Raw genomic sequence first — 10,391 nt, 5'->3', positions numbered from 1 at the left:
AAGCGATTGACAATCGTAAGTTCTTGAAACATTCTAAATCAATGGTGATAAAACAACATTGCTTCGGATAATCAAATTTATATGGCCCACTTTATAACAAAGGTTATCATGTGATATTACGTAATGTAACACGACCGCTCTTGACCGGCGAGTTGTATCGTTTCTGTTTTTTCCATCATGAATTATGTACGATCTATGAGATTAAACAATGTTGTTACATTCATGCATTTTTAGGTAAAAGATGCGTCGAGGAGTTCACAAAGTGCCAACGATGATTTACCGATCTGTTTACTTGATTACTGTTTGGAAAGAATCGATGCCTACCCTCTTGCATATTATTAAAGAGCGCGGTTGGGCGGACTTGCGGTTTTGCCGTTTTGCGGATTTCGCGGTCATGTTGTTTCGATGGTGTTGATATAAGCGTAAAGATAAAAACTAACATAGTGCAAGGAAGAATATGCTTTTTCTGTCTTGTTTCAAAATCATCTAAAGTCATAAGGAAGCGGCTTAGAATTAGCGAGGTCGCATTCACTGCATACTACAGGCGTTTATATAAAAAGTTATTAATTAAAAAAATACAAATTGATGTTTTTCCTAAAAGTTGACGTGTATTATTGTGAAAAGACCATCCTTTTCAGGTTATTATTTTTTTCATAAAAAGAGAACGTATATTTTAAGCCAGACTTTATCCTTTATGGACTTGTGTAAAAGAGAGGCCTTCTCCTGTAGGTTAGTATTATTCCTTGTCTTTCTTTCTATAATAGTTTCCTCGTCGATCATCATGACGACAAACCTTTTATCCTTTTACAATTGATTTTATTTTAATGAATACATTTTTATTCTTCACATATGCCTTTCACCGCATGCTGATTATAAAAAACCATGCCATCACAGAAAAGCGCTGATCCTTGAATAAATGTTATTACAGAAGAAATTTGATTCGCATCAAATGCTCCCAAACGATTCCGCTTCACACGAACCGTTCATCTCCGCAATGCAAATAAGCCGTTGACCTACATGTACAGACGTTCCTGCTTGCGAAATTATTTTTCCCACAGTAGTTCCGGACCCTCTGACTCGCGTCAGAAGAGTACGCACACGTAACTCGTGTGGGAAACATAATTTCGCTTTCCGCTGAGGTAGTACGAGGATGAAGGACGTTCATGCCAAAGTCACACTACTGACGACGACTCCAAACCGACCGATGGTGCGTCAATTTTAAAAATGTAGCATGCATTGACGGTTTCGCGTCTATTTCGACAGTGTGACTGTAAAGAGGTGTTGTGGCTCAGTGGATAGTGATGGAAGTAGCAATATTGATAATAATGATGATAATAATGATAACAATCATCCTGATACTTTTTTATCACAAATATAATAATAACGGTAATAGCAATTTTGAAGTTATGATGATTATTATGATATATAAGTACATCCCTAAATCATTGGACTATTTCTAGTATTATCACTTCCATTTAATTTCCTTCAATATCTGGCGGATCTTACACTTTTCTTGTATAAGTAGTTACCTGAAACCATGGCAACGATGTGGTGCTTTAAATCGCATATTAGCCTGAATAAAATGCATCGTTAATATATATTTTACCCTGTGACATATACAGAAGCAATCAATCTTAGTAAATAAAGAGGAAATCTTGCAGTCATTGTGAATATGTATTGAATTATTTGCAATTGATAAATGTTTGACCAATATCAATCGCTAGATTGTATTCATACATGACGAGCTCAATTGCAAAGGGGGTTAGATCCATTTTTCATCAAATTTGTGTTTTTGGGGGGTCGAAAAATATAGATGTTTAGTACCTTTATAAGATAATACCAAAGAATAGGTGACATTCCCATTAAAAAGTGAACAAAATGGAAGAGAAAATCACCTTTTTTTCAAAAGGGGTTAGATCCATTTCAGTTTGTTTGCAAAAGGGGATAGATCCAAAAAGGAAATTTTTTGGAGAATATTTGAAAAAATATGAAGATAGGCAGATTTCTCTTATACCCAGTTTTATATTCACATGTTAGGTTATCATGACAACTAAATTTCGTATAAGAATATTGCAATATGGGAGAATTTAAAAATCAAGATTTTCTTGGAATGGTCTAAAGTAGATCTAACCCCTTTTGCAAATAAACTCTTCTGAAGAGCGCATTTGCAAAAGGAACTAGCTCCATTTTTCATAACATTTTTTTTTGGGTCTAATTGTAAGGATTTTAGTCGCTCTGACGATACCAAAGAAAAGTTGAAATTCGCATTAAAACATGCATAAAATTGCCAAAGAAAAATCAACTTTTTTATTCGAAAGGGGTTGGATTCATTTCAGTATGTTTGCAAAAGGGGCTAGATCCACAATGGTCATTTTTTTTAAGAAAAAAAAATATCAAAAAAATATGATACCAGGTAGATTTCTTTTATACCCAATTTTATGTTCACATGGTAGGGTAGTATCATGAAAATTTACTTTCGCATAAGAGTATTGCAATATGGGTGAATAAAAGAAACATGATTTTCTCGAAATCCTCTAAAGTGGATCTAAACCCTTTTGCAAACAAACTCTTCAAATAATAGCGGACTGATGTGTCCTCCCTGAGGTGTAATATAATTATTAATGGCATTACTGACAACAACTTTATCTCCAAGGAACAACTATAGCTCCGCTACAATGTTATGTTCCAACAAAATTTGGATATGGATGTAATTATTTTTGCGTTCTTAAAATAGACTTCAAATAGATCCATAAATGATATGATATTGTCCAGGTAAACAAAATTTCGTATTGCATAAAGGATATCGAATCTGTTTTCAAAATGGCAAAATATGTCATTGTAATTTTAAAAGGTCACACATTTTCCATTTATATCTTTATATCATTGTTTGAAATTACGAAATTATGATTTTTTGTTGATATTTTTAGCTTCGTAGATACCATACAAATTTACGGCTCAGATCATGAATAATTATATGTCAATAAAGAAATCTTGACGTTATATAGCTATCAAAATAGAGTATCGTTATGTAGCCGTAAAATATATTTTTAGACAATTATTATCCCTCATGATATGCATCGTATTTGCGTCGATCTCCCAACGATGAGATGAATTAAATCTATAAAACCCTGCCTTCTAAATAAAACTTACAATGGTTTGGTAATCAAGGTCAGGGTCGTGCTTTCGTCTGCTAGAATGAACATATTGATATTGGATCGGGTGACGTAATGTATAATTAAAGGGTGATGTGGAGATGTGGAGAGGAGATCTGAGAATGGATGTTATGGCTAGGTAAAACATGTAAAACGCTGAGAGAAGGAGAGTGAGCAAAGGATGGGGAGATGAGGAAAAGTATGCATTGTTATTCGGATTATATTTGGCAACAATGATGATGAATGAACAAACATACGCAGTGATTAATTTGAGCTCGAGGTTTGATTACATTGTACATACAAAATGGTAGAGAGTGTGATATGAAAGGAGAGGAAACTGTGTGATGATTTGGAAGGAAGCTGTTGCTATGGTTACTGAAAAGAAAATGGGAACGATGAAATAGAAAGAATGAGCAAGTCGGAATTAAATTGAAAGATAGAAGACGATGCTGGAGAAAGTGAGAAAAATATTAATACCGAAATAGACAAAAATTAAAATCTATAGACTTATTGGAAATAAAAAAAGAAAAAAAATTTAATGATTTAAAAATTCGGGAGTGAATCCTCATCACTAAATTATTCATGAAAATGATAAAAATCAGTAGTCTGTCATATTGTATTGCGGTGATACGTCCAGTTGTTATTAAATTAATGCGATGATCATTTTTGACGAGGTATTTTTTACAGCACGTTCTTTTGTAAACAAGGTAATGACGTCAATGTGTTGAATCTTTGAATTTGATATGGAGATTTGGGGGAAGAAAATATAGAACGTAAAGTGCACAACGATAGACCATTTCTTGCGATATAGGTTAACAAGGGTAATGCTTCAGCAATGCTTGTAAAAAATTATAACGGTAATGATCATAAGTTGATGTTGGTGGTGGTGCGTGTAGTGATGATGTTGGTCGTTTTGATGATGATGGTCGTTTTTATGATGATGATCGTTTAATGATGAAGATGTTGTTGAAGATGAGGATGATGAGGAGGAGGAGGAGGAGGATGATGATGATGATGATTCTAATGAAATAATAATATTTATTATTTCATGATAATAAGATGGGGACTATAAGTAGAAGTAGTAAAATGTGAGGGTGGAGTCGGAGGGGGGAGAAGTTTCAATATCAATATTATCATTATTATTATTATTATTATTATTATTATCATTATCATTATCATTATCATCATCATCATAATCATCATCATTATCATCATCATCATCATTGGCATTATAATTGCATTTGATGTAATAACCAGCATCATAAAAATTTTCTGTTAGGTGTTCAAACTCTTGGAGATCTTACAGTTTGCAGCATTTGTAAATGTTAGACATCGATTTCAAAGCAACTGAGGGGTATATTCATTTGCTCATATCATTTGGAGGTGGATGTATAAAACTATTTTCAAGCGAATTCAAGACAGTGAACAAAGAATTTTGCACAGTCAGGAAAGAGATGCAACTTTAATGCTTGATACGGGAGTTATTCAATGCCTATACATGTTTATTCATCAGAATGATGGAAATGATAATATGAACCTGCACATTCATTTGAAAGATGTCAAATATTACATAAATGCACAGTCAGGACAATAGACGAGTCTGGCAAAGGATTTAATTTCCGATTTCCCCTCGAAATATTTACATGTAGATGAACGCATGTTTGTCTCGAATCTTGTCTTGTTAAAACTATGTTTTTTAATAACTTATTTCACATTGTTACATGAATTTGGCCTAAACGTCTTATTCAAATTCAATGATTCGAAGGATGTAATGTATCTTGTTTCAAATATTGTCAAAAATTTTTTTTTTTCCTCATGTGGTAATCAAGATTATTGCTTCACCAAAGGAGTACCTGTGCCTGTGGCTTTACTCACATTAATTCTTTGTAATTCCCCCTTTTTAGTTATTATCTATAATTAGAATATGCATGTCCTAACTCTAATTTTTTTTTTGAAAATTTTATACATATTTCGTTTTCTAATTAGTTATTTGTTACTTATTGTAAAATTGAGAATGCTATTTTGTTTGGATTGACAATAAGTATTTATTTTTTATTTTGAAATGAATTAAAATTATATTATTTCAAGTTGCGAAAAGGAACTACCCACACACACACACAAACACACATACTCACCATCCGCTCTCCATTTCTACTCTATTTCCCACTCCCTGAACTAATGTCGTATTTTGTTCCCCTTCATTATATTATTTTCCTCGAGATGGCATTCCCTCATTGAAGCTTGAATTACAAAGATGTATTTCATCCAATTTTGGGTTATTTCCCCTGGAGCTTTTAATATGATTTTAAAAATTCAGGCACTTGAAATAAAATCAACGCGTGCGATCAAATTCTAGATGCTGCGGTTCCCTCGAGGCCGTTGATTGCAATTATGGTCGAAATGTTTGGGTTTTTCGTTTTTATAAACATGCAATTCTACGTATCAAATTCATGACTTTTCTAGAGCATATAGCCTCATTGGGCATGTTGAGATTATGTTTTATTATTATTCACCAGTTATCATTAATAACAATGTTTCAGTTACCCTTTATTGGTAGCTAATTCAAAGCCACTCGAAATTAATCATTACATAACGTGCTGTTATCATTACCCCTTTTTATTTGATATACCGAGTGACCTGTCAGGTATGCACAATGTTTTATATTTCATAAGTCTTTGATATGACTCTGCGGTGATTCGAACCTATTCACTCCTGTTTATTAGGCGGGTGCTCCCACAATAGCCATCATAATTTATACTGACTGATTTACATGCATGACAATGCACTTTAAATTCCGAATTCCAAAGATTTGAAAATAAATTCAGATCAGTGGTGAATAGTGACCAGCCGAAGTAAATAATATATTTAGATTTAAACCTTTTGGATTTAAATATAAAGCTAAAGTTTTTCAATTCAAATATTTTGAGATTGAAAAAAATAAATCCAATATTCGGTTGGTCACTCGTCACGGCCGATCTGGATTCATTTTCAATCCTGATATTTTTAGTGTTATTTGTGCACTACCATCATTCTTGACAAGTTGACTAACCGGTGACACGACATTTGCTCCTGCAACAACTGCCCCGGTCTCAATGTCTCAGAGGGCAATGAGTAAAGAGTTATGATTGTAATAGAGCTTTTTTGTTCTGAATAATGCCAATATAAGGATTAGGGTTTATTTAATTTTGGATGTCATGATTTATGTTTGGCTTATCGTGCAGATTTTCCATCGGAGCTGTCTCCGGAGCAAATTAATGCCACGGAACCGACCACCCATCGGTTTTATATCCCTCTTATTGGCATAAGTAACTTATGAAGGGAAGAAGCAGAACTTTCCATTCCTGTAGGGAATTTTTAACAGGTAATATAGATACAAAACATACACCCATTGTTAGGATTGGAGGAGGTGCGATAGCTCAGTCAGTAGAGCGGGGGCTTCGGATTCCGGTGACCCGGGTTCGATTCCAACTTGGTGCGCTAGTGCCCTTTGGTAAGACATTAATCCTCGTTAATACGTCCCTCGGAGAGGACCTTAAGCCATCAGTTCTCTGGTTGCTTGCTTACAAGCATTCATGCTTTCTTGGTAATCAGGGGAAAAATCACCACCGTAACCATAACTTCGATTCCCTTGAAAGTACTGTATATATCTTTAATATTTGTACATACATTTTTGTATCGCCTGCAAAGCAGAGCGAGACTATTGACGCCGCTTTTCCGACGGCGACGGCGGCGTCGTCAACATTGAAATCCTAACCAAGGTTAAGTTTTTGAAATGTCATCATAACTTAGAAAGAGCAATCAAGTATCCTTGTACATCCTGTGCGAGTTTCATGTCACATGACCAAGGTCATATGTTATTTGCGGTCAACAAACTTTGGTAATGTTGGGGGCATTTGTGGAATTGTCATCATAACTTTAAAAGTGTATGGATCTAGTTCATGAAACTTGGACAGCAATTTATCCCTGAATTCCCTTTGCGCGTTTCAGAAACATGGCCAAGATCAAAGTTCATGTAAGGTCATCAAAGGTCATTTAAAGGTCAATGAACTCTGGCCGTGTTGGAAGTATGTGTTGAATTGGCATCATCACTTAGAAAGTTTACGGATCTTGCTCATGAAACATCGATATAAGGGTAATCAAGTTTGTATGATTGGTTGCACATGTCTTAGGTACACTGTAGGTCACATAACAATGGTCAAAGGTCATGTTGGGTCAATGGACACAATATTTTATTATCATATTGGTGTTTTTTCTGTGAATTTTTATTTTATTAACTGTTTTCAAAGGCAGTACTGCTGCTATATCGAATTGTGCGTAAATGCAGGCGAGACTACCAGAGGCGTTCCACTTGTTTTCATTCTGTGTCAAATCAACTATTTGGGGTTTTTTTTCCAAATAGGGCTTGCAAAATAATTTCTTTAAAATGATTTTAAGATTTCAGCAAGTTTAATAGTTTTCCCCCAAATTAATTAGACTGAACGCAATAGCCTGATAGCAGTTTTGGATTTTTCATCTTAAAACAGATAATATTCTGCAACTATAGCCACATGTGCATTTGTTAAATGAACCTTAAAATTGAATGTGAACATCATTTTGTCGTGAGCATTGCTCGCTTCATATTTGGTCATGGACCAACAAGCGAACATTGACCTAACATTTTCATGGTTTACACAAGTACGGGAGAAAAAAAGTTCACATCGATTCGCCGCAATGAGGGAACGTGTGAAGCAACTGATGAGGGAGGAAGAGGTAGGGGGGTCTCTTGAAAGATAAACACATAAAGGAACTCATCAGAAATCGATTTTGTAGCAAGTGATGAGGAAACTGCAATAAAACTCGGAGGGGTGGGTAATATCTAATTTGCTGCCACCTGCCTTATCTGACTGCTGACTTTATTAACGTGTGGCTGAGTTGATGAAAGCTCTCAGCGAAATTAAACTGGGAGAATGGACGAAAATTTGAGAAAAAGGAGAGAGTTGGGTCTTAAGTGAATGTGATGACGTCATTGTGTGGTGTCGAGGGATATTAAAAATCTGCAATATGTGACAGTGAATTATGATTAACAGAACTGATTTATATGCCTATGCATACCTTTTTACCCTTATACCATATATCACCAATATTGTTGGTGTAGAGTCAGAAGCAACTGTCAAAACTTTGTTTAATTTCAGTAAGTGAGAAGTGAAATAGATGAGCCGTACGTAGCTCTGGGGTTTTGAATCAATATATCTCGTGGATCAAATGCTATCCCCAAAATAAATGCAATCCGATCTATGCCAACTAAAACATGTTCATAAACGATTGAAATTTGAATCCATTTCAGTTGCACTTTATCTTTTAAAATTATTTGATGTACCACTTCAAACGTGTGAAACGTGAGCCGAAACCATAATTTCGCTCTTGTGACCATTTCTAAATGTATGAAGCTTAAGATCTCAAATAATTTTTTTTCCCTCTGACTCCCCGCAATTTTCGTTATCATCTTTTCCTGTTATAATCACGAAGAGACACTTTGGGTGATTTTTTTTTCTTTCTTTCCGTACTATTAACACATATAGAATAATCGTAAAATCTTTCCTAATAGACTTGATAGCAAGTTATTTTATATATAATAATTATATATAATAATTATATTCATCAGTGGGTTAATCCTTTGCGTGCTGAAGTTGCAATTTTGCACATTCGTACAATTAAATTCAAAAATCGTAGTAATTAGTTTTCTCCCCTACCTTCAAATTAGATAGGCTAATAAAAGGCAATAGTTCTTGATAACATCTACATAATAATAATAACTATCAATTGTGCAATATGGATATCTTGAATTAAAGAAAATAACATGGAAACAATTGTCATTATTATCCCCTAAAATTAATTCAGGGTGCAAAGAGTTAAAAAATCAAAATCTTCGGAAAATAATAATAGATCCATTCAAACGTTATCTAAAGTAGATATGTAATTATTGCTAAGATAATGTATAAAGAATAATGTCTAAACGAATTTCAAGAGAAACGCATAAAGCTTGTCAACATTTAAAGCAGTTTCTGGTCAACTTGTAGTTTTGGAGTGCACTTGTAACCCAATAGGAAAAGTTACTAACCGATGCAGAAGCTTAAGTATCGAGACCGGGCCACGTCTTTCGAAAGGTGACTTTTGAATTCGGAGCCAGACGTAAATAACCATATCTGATTGTTGCAAGTCTTTGAAAACTCAATCACACATACGGACAGACATCTTTCTCTTATATTATACAATTGCGTTTGTGAATGTAAAGCAACAATTAATATATCAACGAGGCAACATGATTATAAATAAGAATGAAAGTTATAAATAGAAAAAAAAATACTGTTGTCCATCGATGGCCAGCCAAATACAATGTCCCATCGATCACGCCGAGAGACACTGAATTTGTTTTATAATGAAGTGTCGCATTCTTTTAACATGATTATGAACCAACATGCTACCTTGACTAATTCGGGAGGAATATTTAAGTTGAAGACAAGCCAACACACCTCGAATTCGGTTCAATTCCAAGTTGTCATTGATCAAATGATTATAGAGAAATACCTTCAAAGATAAGTAGAATGAAGATTAATCAACAAATTGGATGAAATGCTTTATCTAGTTATACTTAGACACGAAACGCCTTTAAGATAACATTTTAAGAATAATGACGTTGCATCTGATAAAGAGCAGTGTTGATATAAAGATGGAGGCCTATTATACACCTGATATGGATTTACGAATCAGATGTAAATAACGACATCGCCTGAAGGGCAACGCCCTTATTTACTTTTCAACGTATCTCCTTGAACTCGAAGTTGAAATAGGTTATTTCACAGTATCGGTGACTTGAGGGATTGGTTCATTACTTGCCGTTTCAATTGATTATCGTCTAAAAATACACGCTATTCATCCTCTTTTCTTCCTACTGAATACCTTAAAGAAACAACAAACACGACTCGGCAATTTGTCGGATTATTTGAGGGGATAGGATTTGTCTGTGTGGTGATTGGTAACCTCTGAGAAAAGGATGTTGCATTACTACTTTTTTCTTGAAGTTGAAATCACATACTATCTAAAAAAGAATAAAGAGAAAAAAAATCACTCATTCGGGGGGGGGGGGGTGACTATAATTCAATAGATTGAAAGTGACTTCCACTGGTGATTGAGAGAATTTTAATCTTTTGACAAGTGAAATTTGTTTAAAACACTCTTTCTTAAAGGTATTTTGACGTCACT

Source organism: Lytechinus pictus, chromosome 12 (assembly GCF_037042905.1).
Source record: "Lytechinus pictus isolate F3 Inbred chromosome 12, Lp3.0, whole genome shotgun sequence".
Lineage (NCBI taxonomy): Eukaryota > Metazoa > Echinodermata > Echinoidea > Temnopleuroida > Toxopneustidae > Lytechinus > Lytechinus pictus.
Note: the sequence above shows the minus strand (reverse complement) of the source record.